Below are 13847 nucleotides of genomic sequence, written 5' to 3'. Positions count from 1 at the left end.
GTCAGATGTCTGCAGGCCGACACATACACCCGGCCAGTACAGAAATCAGAACTTCACTGATTTGCCTAGATAAAAGCTTATTCTTGTAATGTTTACTTACTTATTCTGTTTCTATAACATATAGGTGGTTCAGATACAGAATAACTGTTTTATGCAACTATTACATAAACTATAGGAAATAAGTATGTCCTAAAATCTCAGGACATTTGCCATATTTACAAATAGTTTGCAGGACACAACTGCCCAAAGAGGGACTGTCCCTCACAAAGTGGGACAGCTGGTAACCCTAACCTACGGCAGGTGTGTAATGTGACAGGTACAGACACAAATGTGTGGAGTCCAGGAAACAGTATACACCGACAAGTACACAATGAAAGGTGTAGCTTGCCTGTCACTTTCCCTGTCAGATATATATATATATATATATATATATATATATATATATATATATATATATATATATATATATATATATATATATATATACACATATAAACACATATATAATACAGATAGAAAGGGCGATAGAGTGATATATGTTGATATATAAGGATTCAACAATATCTGCAAATATATATAGATAGGTCAACGACATTCATAACACCTTGGAGGTACAAATAAATAGGATACCGCCAACTATGGAATGTGTAACATATCGACACGCGTAACCATGAGGCTGAAAGACCGAAAGAACACAGTACCGGAACAGTACAACCGCGAGTAATAGTATGACGATATGAAGGGACATGTAGTCACCGCTGCCGGTGTTGCGGTCCACGTAGGTACTGTGTTCAACTGTGTTTGTGAGTGCCGTAGTCTGTGTATGTATGTGTTGAGGGTGCTGTGTGCATCTCTGTATGACTGTAATGTGTATGTGTGTGTCCCCGCATCGTATGTCTGTTAGTGCCAACTCGGAGGTAGATCATTACGGTAGGTGTGGGTATAGCTAGCCGTAGGCATACGGTTACCACCTGTCCCACATTAGGAGGGACAGCCCCTCCCTGGGCAGGTGTGTCCTGAGATAAAACATTACAAAGGGCAAATGTCCAAGATTGTAGGACATTAATATGTCCCATATATTATGTAATAGTTGCATTAAATAGTTATGCCTGTATGTAAGAAACGTAAATGTTACATGCAATATGATAAGTAGCCAAAGTCCCACAACAATAGGTATGTATTGAGGATAAAAGTATGTGCTATCCTGTGTACTGACCGTGGCTATGTGTTGGCCTGTAAACACCACTGTGTGTCCCGCAAGTGTCCAACAATGGCCATATGAAAAGGTGGCAACCCATGGCAAAGAGGTTCTGTTACCAACACAACTGCAATGACTGCAAATATCTGGGACAGAAATACATGGGATAGCTGTTATTTAGACATATCCCTTTACATATCGCTGCAATTCCGGAAGTATGGAAGTATCAACCTCACCTGCATACTATATAGAAACCAATTAACAACAGCCCAATGTAAAATCCCGTAACATAAGTCTGCTAACTGATAGCTCTTTAATTAGGGACGGAGCCCACACACATATATATATGGAATATGTAGAAATGCAAGCTCCACAAACCTGTATATGCTACGTACACCCACCAACATCACCCATACTACAAACTATAGCAATACAGACTGTAATAACAGCACAAACATCCAGTCAGTCAATTACATCTGCAGAACCGTCAACATACCTTGTGAGAGACACAATTAAAGGTGCCATGCAAAATTGTAGCCATTGTATAATGGAACAAACGGCGATGTTACAGGTTTTGTTTGCAATAGTCTGTTATCAGATGGTTGGGATGACAGGTACACCCACATGTTGAACAACATACTCTAGCTGTCACTCACAATCCACGGGGGACATGAATCCAAAGTATACTTGTCTCTACACATAGCAGTTGCAATTACACACAACAAAACACAATACAGGCCATCTCCCCAAAGGTAGGGCAAATGGGCAACGCCCAAGTGGAGAATTCAATTATACCCCACTGTTGCTGCGTAATTGGTGAATGGAGTAGCGAATGGAGTAGCTGCACAGCTGATGTGCAAGTAATTAGTCACTCAGGAACACCAATTGGCGGCAGGAAACCACATGTTACAGGTATCGACGTATATAAGGATGACTTGCCAGACATTCAAACCATATGCTCATACCATATACCTGTTTAAGCAGTGCGAGAGAGATAGAGACGAAAGTCCGGAACGATAACAAGGTATGTAGAACACTCACAGACACCACAAGGGATGCTACATGAGGGCTTTAAACAGAACAATTCCATACATCTCGCCGTCAGTGATAGGGTATGTCCAACAAGTACGTGCCATAGCAGGGGATAGTATATGTTGATATACTGTCACACTCCGAAAAAAGCAAAACAACAACAGACCAGCGAACACAAAAGTTCAAACAGTAAATGAAGGCACTGCTCCTAGGTAAACCTAAACACTCAATTTATTCACAGGTACAAATGCAACCAGCGTTTTCGCGACACTAAACAGGTAGCTTCATCAGAGGTACAAAACAGCGCGAGAGCTGCGCTTTAAATAACATCAATTTATCTTAAAATGAGGCTCGTATTTTCAAAGTAAATCAATTAAATGAAATAAAAACACAAATCACTAATAAACTATTATTTATACTATAAAAAATACATTAACTAAACAGAAAAGTATATATTAAGTAAAACATTTATAAATGTTAGGTAAAAGAGCCCTCAAACACAAATCAATTGTGATTTTTATACTACAAAACAAGCCTTTTAATGTCTATAAAAACGGCTAGTACAACCGTAATGGTGTTTTGTTTAAAAACAACTACATAAACAAAACCAATCAATATTGAACAAGCCATGGAAGATTATACCATATTACGCATAAAAAACATGGCTCAAAAAGTGTGTATGTAGGAAAACCTACAAAAAACATAGTTCTGAACATAGTAGTCCAAAACTCTCAATAAGTTAACCCTAAATAAGGTCCCAAAGATATACACCTGTCATATCACCTCATATATGACTTAAGCTTCAAATAAGGTGCTATATTGCAGCTTTCGTTCAAGCCGGGAGCATAAAAAGCATTCAGCTTGAGCTGCCAAAGGAGTTCTCTAACTTCCAACAACATAGATGTGGGACCCCCCCCTACTAGAGGCTGGTAAATGGTCAATACCCATAAACAAAAAGGCATGCTCAGGGAAAGAGTCAATATGTTTAGCCAAAGCGTTCTCACTTTTCTTGTTTTTAATGGCATAAACATGCTGATAAATCCTGTCTTTAAACCTTCTATCGGTCTTCCCGACGTAAAAGGCAGGACAACAAGAGCAACAAGCAATATAAATGATTGACTTTGTATTACAATTTATTCTATGGCAAATAGTAAATTTCTTATTTCCCTCTAAAGAGAAAAAACTGCCTGTTTTAATGTAAATACAAAAGTTGCAGGAACCACAGGTATATGACCCCTTGGTTCTAGAAGAGTAGTCTCCAAGTGTACTGGTTTGGAGAAGGTCCTTTATGTTACTTCCTCTTCTAAAAACCATCGATGGTTTATCACCAAGTTTGTTAAGAAGAGGACCATTACTGGAAATAAAAGCCCAGTTCTTATATAAAATGTCCTGTATTTCTACGGAATTCATATTAAATGTCGAAATAAAGCTACATGGGAACACTTTAGATTGAGTAGTTGCTAGGGAAACATCAAAGGAACTTAAATTCACATTAACAACCCCAGGTGACTCCTCACACTCAGACGTAAATGAAGTTGTACAAAGAAGTGGTTTGTAAAAGCCACTATTTCTTTTGTGTCTTACTTCAACTATCAAATCGTCTATCAAGCGCTGCGGATACCCCCGGTTAGTGAATAAATTCCTTAAAGTCTCACATTCGAGTAAAAAGTCCTCAAGTTCACTACACATACGGACAGCCCTCACAAGCTGTCCCTTTACTATAGCTCTTTTTTGCTTGGGAGGGTGTGAACTCGTGTAATGAAGAAATGAGTTCACATAGGTGTCTTTTCTAAAAATTACTGATCTAAATGAACCAGGTTGACTACCCCTAGCTAGATTGACATCCAAATAATTCATTGCCTCTATGCCGAAACAATGTGTAAACCTCAAAAAGGGAGTTGTGCAATTCAAAAAGTTAACAAATTGATCCGCTGTACTGGAATCCCCTTTAAAAAGGATAAAAATGTCATCCAGGAAGCGGGTATAAAATGTTATTTTTTCACTCCACTCTGGGTTAATGAACACAAACTTCCTTTCCCAGTATGCCATGAACAGATTGGCTATGGCTGCTCCACAAGGGGAGTCCATGGCAACGCCCCGTTTCTGTATGTAAACCTCACTCTCGAAGATGAAAAAATTAGAAGTAAGGATGATGTCAAGCAATTCCGTAATGTTATTGATCTCACTTAAGGGTGCTCCTAATTCAATAAGGAGAAGCTCAATCCACTCTAGGGCCTCTTGATGTGGTATAGATGTGTATAAGTCCACCACATCTATGGTCAAAAAATTAGTCCCCTCTACCTCGGGTATGTTGTTAACTTCCGATAGAAAGGACCAAGAGTCCTTGCATATACTAGGTAACAGTTCAACATATTTTCTAAGCAATGAATCAACATGTTTGGAACAAGGGTAAGTAGTGGATACCCTTCCATCAATGAGAGCTCTCATTGGTGGGTCCCCAAGGTTTTTGTGAACCTTGGGTATCCCAAACATCACTGGGGTTCTAGCATACAAAATGTCGATGTATTTAAAGGTGTCCTCATCAATTCTTCCACTAATAAACAGGTCTCTAAAGTACCCTCTTGTTCTTTTTGAGCACATATTCATCTCATTAGTGGAAGACTTATGGTAAGAATCAGTGTCTAGCACCTTAAGCATACGCTCAACATAGTCGCTTTGCTCAAATATAACTAACCCTCCCCCCTTGTCAGGTTTAATAATTCTCACACCTGCAAAACGCAAAGCATTAAGAGCTAAAAGTTGCTCCTTTGAGATATTAAACTGGCTAGGGCTGTTCCTGCATGAATTTGCCATGTGTCTAATATCCAGTTCACAAACATGCTCAAACATTTTTAGTGTAACATGTACTGGTGGATTAAAAACACTTGACAGTTTTAATTTAGGAACAGGAGGGTTTTCCATATCACTAAATAATAATTTCAAGTTCAGTTTCCTCACGTAACACTTTAGGTCCAACAGGACCCTAGCAACATCACATTTCTTGGACGGGACAAACGTGTTACCCAAGGCTAGCAACTCCACCAATTCAGGTTCTAAGGTCAATGATGAAAAATTATAAATAGTGAAATCCCCCTTCTTATTTGTAACAATCTTTGGTATAGCAGCCTCTATCTCTAGGTTAACACTGCTAACTAATTCCAATTCCTGTTCCCCTTGCATTGTCTTGGGTTGTTCCTGTTCCCTAAAAAATTATTATTCTCTTTATTTTGTGTAACGTTAGTTTTATTAAAGGAGCAGGAAGCTGGTGTGTCATTCTGACCACCATTTTTCTGCCCCCTATTTCGGTTTCTGTTGCTTGTACGAAGGGGTTGGTCCCCTCCCATGTTATTAGATTCACCATCCATGTTGTCTAAATCTTCTGTGCTTTCAACCCCAACAGGTTCAAGTGAATTCACTTTAGCATGGTTATCCTGGCAGCACAAATTAGGAAAAGCTTTATCTTTGGAATAGGCAAGCCTATCCCTGTATAACTTCTTTGATTTATTAACTTTAAGCTTAACCATATACGTATCTATACTGGAAAAGATACGTGAATGGTCAAACCTAAATTGTACAAACGCCCTGTCAGTTTTAATCTCGCCATCCAGTAAACACACTTCCTCAGATAAGCGTTCAATCGCAGCAGAATAATGTTTAACTAGTAATTCCAATAGTTGAATACCTTGCATTGGAAACATCCTTTGATGTTTCCCTAGCAACTACTCAATCTAAAGTGTTCCCATGTAGCTTTATTTCGACATTTAATATGAATTCCGTAGAAATACAGGACATTTTATATAAGAACTGGGCTTTTATTTCCAGTAATGGTCCTCTTCTTAACAAACTTGGTGATAAACCATCGATGGTTTTTAGAAGAGGAAGCAACATAAAGGACCTTCTCCAAACCAGTACACTTGGAGACTACTCTTCTAGAACCAAGGGGTCATATACCTGTGGTTCCTGCAACTTTTGTATTTACATTAAAACAGGCAGTTTTTTCTCTTTAGAGGGAAATAAGAAATTTACTATTTGCCATAGAATAAATTGTAATACAAAGTCAATCATTTATATTGCTTGTTGCTCTTGTTGTCCTGCCTTTTACGTCGGGAAGACCGATAGAAGGTTTAAAGACAGGATTTATCAGCATGTTTATGCCATTAAAAACAAGAAAAGTGAGAACGCTTTGGCTAAACATATTGACTCTTTCCTGAGCATGCCTTTTGTTTATGGGTATTGACCATTTACCAGCCTCTAGTAGGGGGGGTCCCACATCTATGTTGTTGGAAGTTAGAGAACTCCTTTGGCAGCTCAAGCTGGATGCTTTTTATGCTCCCGGCTTGAACGAAAGCTGCAATATAGCACCTTATTTGAAGCTTAAGTCATATATGAGGTGATATGACAGGTGTATATCTTTGGGACCTTATTTAGGGTTAACTTATTGAGAGTTTTGGACTACTATGTTCAGAACTATGTTTTTGTAGGTTTTCCTACATATACAGTCTTTGAGCCATGTTTTTATGTAATATGGAATAATCTTCCATGGCTTGTTCAATATTGATTGGTTTTGTTTATGTAGTTGTTTTTAAACAAAACACCATTACGGTTGTACTAGCCGTTTTTATAGACATTAAAAGGCTTGTTTTGTAGTATAAAAATCACAATTGATTTGTGTTTGAGGGCTCTTTTACCTAACATTTATAAATGTTTTACTTAATATATACTTTTCTGTTTAGTTAATGTATTTTTTATAGTATAAATAATAGTTTATTAGTGATTTGTGTTTTTATTTCATTTAATTGATTTACTTTGAAAATACGAGCCTCATTTTAAGATAAATTGATGTTATTTAAAGCGCAGCTCTCGCGCTGTTTTGTACCTCTGATGAAGCTACCTGTTTAGTGTGGCGAAAACACTGGTTGCATTTGTACCTGTGAATAAATTGAGCGTTTAGGTTTACCTAGGAGCAGTGCCTTCATTTACTGTTTGAACTTTTGATATACTGTCACAGTAGGCATGTGTATGGGCATACAATGACAATGACATGTCTAAGGTGGTCCCGCTGTGCAAGTATGCTTTGCATTATGGGATACTATGTAAAATATGTGTAATGTATAGTATTGTAGGTAGATATGTCAGATATTCTACACAGCATAACAGGCATATACCAAAGGTATCGTCTATTGGCATGTACAATAACAGGATACATATGGCTTGCAGGCACGGGACATTGTAATAGCATGATAGCTAATCTAAATGGAAGAGCTACCAAGTAACCATGCACAAAGGACATGTAATAGCTTCACAGGTTCGTAGTGGGGTACTATGCAGTCTGGCAAGTGTATGTGTAAGCACAACTACAGTGTTCACACCAGTGGCACCTCTCTAGGGTAGTGTCCTGTGAACAGCAGAGCCATGTGTTACCTGCACGTCTGCACAGTACAGCCACTGCAGTGATCCCTGGCATACATGTGTCTCCCAACCACCAAGGGAGGTATCACATGAACAGTGCTACTGAGTGTCCCTGTTTGATGTACATTGGACTCATGTTCCAAAGCATGGTGAGTGTCCACTTTGGGAATGTAACCCTCAAGCACATCCCACTCATCATTGCGTGTGTGCACATATCCATGAGCATGTTGCTCACAGTGGCTTTTGCTTATGTCGCGTATGTGGAGTATATCCATTAATATTGTTGTGGACATGGGCCCTGTCTGTTCAGCAGAGATCACCCCTGAGTATGTAGTATGCAAATGTGTACAGACGTGGTGTCTGTAGTTCAGCCACATACTTTAACTGTCGGAGCTCAATAAACGTCATGGCATGTTAATGTTGTGGTATGTAAAGCTGTAGCTGTTGTGTAAGGTACACCCTAAACAGGGTGGTATACCCTTAAATGTGTGTAGAAGTCTTGAGTTCAGAGGTACAATGGGTGCCTATGCATCAGCTACACACCCAGTACAGATAAGTGTGGCCACGTAGAACGATATCCATGCCACAGTGGCAATATGGTAACCACAGGAGTCGGTGCGACATACGTGTGTACTACGAACATGTACAATGTGACATGTATGTAGGGGGACTACCACCTATGTGATAGTCAGTGGGTGAATAGTGTAATGCAAAGGTGATGTTCATGCACCTTGTGTCATGCAGCTTGAGGCCATGATATTCATATCAGGTATCTGTCACAGTGACACCCATATGGATGGAGTCAGTATCAGCTGGTGGATCAATCATGGTGCTTTGTATGCAGGGGTTTGTAAAGCTAGGCAGGGAAAGTCCCTCTGTGCTAGCCTGTACCTCAGGGAAGCATATATTGAACATGAGGGGCCCTATGACTGAGGACTGTGGTATGCCAAGTGTAACTGAAATGCAGTAGGTACTATGGTATGCTACCCTCATTGTGTGTGTCCTGTCCATGAGCCACGTTGAATAACATCCTGAGACATAGGGTATGATGTGCAGGTGGATGTGTATGTTGTCAATACCAGAATGGAGAACGGTACTGAAAGGCAATGAGAGGACAATGTAGGATGTGTGGACCCCTGTACCGTCATCAACTACCCTGGTAACTGTATGAAAGGAGTCCACCAGGTGTAGGGGCCATGCTCTGGCCCTAACAAGTCCAACCCAGGTGGCATCAACGGACCAGAGCCCAACAATGTCTCTGTGAATGACGTCCATGATGATGTGCCCCATAACCATGCAGAACAGTCCAGTCAGGTGTGTAGGACTATAGTCCCACTCGTGCATTCTGGCGTCAACTGTGTGGAGTGTGATAACTGTTGCTGTGTGCCATTCAGGGGCCACAATGTCTGATACAAGGCTATTACTGAATATGGTGGCCTAGTGGGGAGACATGTTGTTCAGAGGTTTGTGGACATCACAGCCTGGGACTTTGGAAGGTGACATGGGGCCAGTGTCCCAGGACATATAGAGTGCAGGTTAGTACTATGTAGGTGTGACCATAGGGACACCGCAATGTTCCTGCATGGATTGTGGCCCTGTAGTAAGTGAAAGGGTGTAATGTTAGCATTGAATCCATCCGCCAGCATGTTGCCAACATCACCTGGGTCTGTAATGTTCCTGAGTGACTGTTGTATGTGAGAGCAGATGTGGGTATTGCCATTGACTACTGACTACCACCATAATGCCTTGTGGTACACCCCGGAATGTGTCACAGTAATGTTTACATAGCTAGTCTTGGAGTATGTGATGAGGGATCCCGTGGCCCTACCGAGGCTGACCAGTGAGCTACCCCACCCATGGGATTGTACACCACTGTGCAACAGCCTTCACCTGTTGTTGTACATTATATCCATGGAACTTGACCACCAGAGTGGCGTCTGTTATCTGGTGTGTACCATCATGGCTCTGTGTGGAATAGCATGATCCATGCAGTTGTGTATGTGCTAATGAAGTGCACTGGGGTATGTTTCAGTGTTTGTATGTGCATTGTCCATCTGCACGGGTGTCATGACGTCAAAAACCGCTGTCATAAGACGTCTGTAGTAGGTGTTGTAGTACTCATGTACTGTGTATGCCGTGAAGGGTGTGGTGCCGGGATGTGGCTTTCAAGGGTGATTAGCATATGTACAGAATCCACCAATGAGGGGATAATCCCAGGTGTGGAACACCAGTCACATGTTGGTAGTGTTCAGGTCAAGGATAATGTTGGTCTTGGAGGTGGTGTGTATGGGTTGATCCAGCTGAGTGGAGGTTATGACTCACAGATGTGTCTGTACATGAGTGGCTATCCCAGTTAAGTGTAGAGTAGTGTCAGTCACACATCAGTAGTAGCTGTCTGAGCCCTACTGTCCAGTACACCAACAAATGAGGTCTGGTAACCGTGGGGTATGTTGTTGAATCTGTAGCTTGTTACAATGTGTATAGCAGTTCTGGACAAAGTTAGTTGCACGTGGAGCACCTCTGATGCATTGTGCTAAGTAACTAGCCCGGATGTGTGTACAACATAGTGGGATATGGGAACACCTCAGCTGTGGGTGTGCCGGTCCAGGTATGTGCCTGAAAGGTATGGTCTGTCTATAACCTGTCATTGCAGGTGTGCTCTGCAGAGCCTACAGGCAGGTCCCAGTCACTGCAGAGATATTGGAGTGGTGCATTATAAGGTGTGCCTTGCCTGCATGCATCACAGAGGAAGATGCAAGCATTGTGTCACATGACCCCATGTCTTGCTTGCCAGTTCCCATTCTGCCAGTGACTGTTATTGGAAACTGTGCAAGACAGGCAGTATAGAAGCAGCAACAGCCTTACATGTGATCTGTACTCCCAGGGCTGACAGGTACAGGTCATCTGTGCAAAAGCATTGTGTCTGACCAGGTCAGTCAAAGCGGACAGATACCAGATGCCTGTGGAATGACAGCAGAAGCATACGCAACTGTTGAAGTGACACAGTCAGTCATTGTACAGTGGTATCGGGTCCGGATGAATGCATAATGCTCCCCAGGGCTTGGCCCACACCTTCAGGGCTACAAGACTGGTGAGCAATTGCATGTCCCTGCACACGTAGTCTGTGAAGTGGCATCTCAGGGCAGTCACACTAACATGGAGAATGACAGTCACATCGTACCTGGTGAGGTGTGGCATGGGTGCATAGGTTATGTTGCAGAACCAGTTACCCGACAGCAAGATATAAGTGACTATCGCCTTGTGTAGCCTGCTGTGTGGAACTGCAGTGTGACCGCCTACAGAGTCACCTATGACTGGTGTGTTGTGTATGTTATAACACCCTGTTGGCTGTAGGTGATGGCACACATGAGTCTGTGGGCTATAAGTTGGTGATGTTGTGTTCCGTGATGGGGGCTGCCTCTGGTGCCTACACAGAGTATGGAGAGGTACTGCACAAGTTGTCCTCGTATGTGTGGCCTGTGGTGGAGATCATGTGAGACTATGTGATGTGTGGGGTGCATTGCGAATGTTACACATCCCAACATGACTGTCAGGTGCAGTCAGGGTTGGTGACAGCATTACCCCCAGCAGGGCTGCATAAGTGCATCCCCCACAGGCTGTAGTGTCGTATGTTGGGAGGCGAGCATTGAATGTGTACATGTGACAATTGCTCTATTGCCACATGCATGACATATCCATCATATAGACAGACAATAGCACTGGTACATGACAGTTGGACATGCCTGTATATACAACCATGTCTCACAGGATATGTGAGTTACATGTGTACAACAGCTGTTGTACCATAAGCAAGCTGGAAATTTTAGGACAGCCAGTGTACCTGTGGGAAATGGTGTGGAATGGGTGCTATAGTAATCAGTAGCTCATGACATGCTCACAAGTTCTGAACAAGTGCCTAGCATGAACATACAATACAGATAGGTTGTTGGATAATATCAACCCACAAGTGGTGACGACAGTCATAATGGGTGGCACAGCACTATAACCCTGCTGAGTATGGTGTGCATGTCCATGAACCATTATCACTGTAGATGTTAGCAGTACAGATGTACAAGACAGTACAGATGTTTGATTACAAATACCTTTGTATGTCACAGGAGTGTTCTACCAGTGGCCTGTTGACAGACTCACAACTACAAAAGGTGCCAGAGTGACATGTGCATATCACACCAGTGCCAGCTACAGTAGAACAGGGTTAATGTGTTGTACTCCACCCTCATTGTAGCCCATACCACACAGACAAATGTTAGGCATCTGTGTATGTAAGGATGTGAATGGCCATGACCTATGAGCAATAGCTGTGTCAGTGTTGTGAACAACATACAGAATGGGCTGTGTGGGTGAGGTGTGTGACATATGTGCACATTCTGATGGATGATATCAGCAGTGTCACCGCTAGGTGAACATCCCTGTACCCATTAACTACCACCTAGGCTGTGGTCAACATTATGGGCACTGTGTAAGGGATGGTGCTGTGCAGTACACCTCCCTGACTTGGTGACATCTCCAGGCCCTGTAGGTAGTCATACAAGGTACCCATGTCATGACAGGGTGCCATCCATGAGCACGGAGATGATTGGACAGGCATATACAGCACTGGGGTGACCAATATTGGATCACATATCACCTTTAAGGGGTAATGGCCATGCGTGGATGGGTGATACCAGCCTTCACAATCCTCACCTCTACTATGCAGCATGCTGTCTACCTTGCATAAAGACATTTGCTGCACCATGATGATGGACATGCTACATGTCCATATCCTGATCTGAAAGACATACATCATGGACAGCCACCGTCCTAATACTAGGATTGCCACATGCTGGACAGATCCCTGTGCCATACATGTGACATACTCCCACCATACCATGCTACGCTGTCCATCAAAGCTGCACATGTTATCCCAGTCATACATGGTGTGATGGCCGCATGGTAGATGTAGTATCAACTGTCTGGATCAGTAATGTGCACTGATGCACCTCGCGGTGGCATAATGGCTGTCGGTTACAGCTAGGAAACCTTGCCCGTACATGCTATGGTTGATAACCATCCCTGCAAATGACATCCGACTAGCCATTGTCCCATGTCTATCACATGTGCAACACAGGCGATCCGTGGCAGGATGTTGAACAGCTGTACAGTGCTGTGTAGATGTACATGGCAAAACACATGCATGTACAGGTTTCCATGCGTATGTGTGCATTGTCACTGCTCAAGTCCATTAAAGCTGTGCCTGTGTTGATATGTGACATATACACAGCATCAAGGTCAACAGCGTTACCGTGGACACATCCAGGCATGTGCAGATAGGTAAGAACACCAGTGCAGGCAAACAGACATGCCCACATCAAGACAGCATTCACATGGAGTATGAACACTGTAATGAGGTGACACACATATATGGTGATGATATCCAATGCATAATGGGTGTTACATGTGTGTGACACAAACACGTCAGTCATGTCAGTGTCAAGATGATTTGCAAAGATAACTGTGCAGATGTACTAGATGTCATAGAAATGTATGTGCAGCAGTATCTCTGTACATCTCTGAAACTGTGACCTGTCACCATCATTATGTCTTACAGATAATGCCTCATACACGCCTTCCAGCGTACAGCCGCCAGGAGGATGATGTCCTCATCCCGTACCTCCATGAGAACTATGAGGTGTTGTTCAGCCATGTGCCACAGCATGCCCAGCAGCGGGATGACCTGTGACAGGATCTTCGCAGGAGGGTGAGCGATGTGGGTGGCCATAACCACACCTACCAGCAGGTGCGCAGACACTGCACAGACCTGATATGACATGAAAAACAGCGTGCCACTGCAATCGCCAGGGAACAAGGTGGAACAGGTGGTGGGCCACCAACACAGCCCCCACTCACACACACACTGAGGAGTTACTGGCCAGTCTGGGGACACCCTCAGAACAGCATCCACAAACACTATCTGCCATTGTGGAGGTGGGTGTCTCCCAACCAATGAGCTTGAAGTTTCCTGGTAAGTCAGTACTACACATATGGCTACTATATCCCATTTACGTGCATGTGTCACTGTACATTATGTAATGTAACAACATATGCATGGTATGTGGACACATGCTGCATACTACAGTATGCTACCCTGTGTATGCACACATGTGCATATTATATGGTATTGTACAGGCAAATGTGTTAACATGCACAG

The sequence above is a fragment of the Protopterus annectens genome, chromosome 3.part0, assembly GCF_019279795.1.
Source record: "Protopterus annectens isolate FY-2018-M chromosome 3.part0, PAN1.0, whole genome shotgun sequence".
Taxonomy (NCBI): Eukaryota; Metazoa; Chordata; order Ceratodontiformes; family Protopteridae; genus Protopterus; species Protopterus annectens.
The sequence above is the reverse complement of the archived record's forward strand: the minus strand, read 5'-3'. Positions refer to the sequence as shown.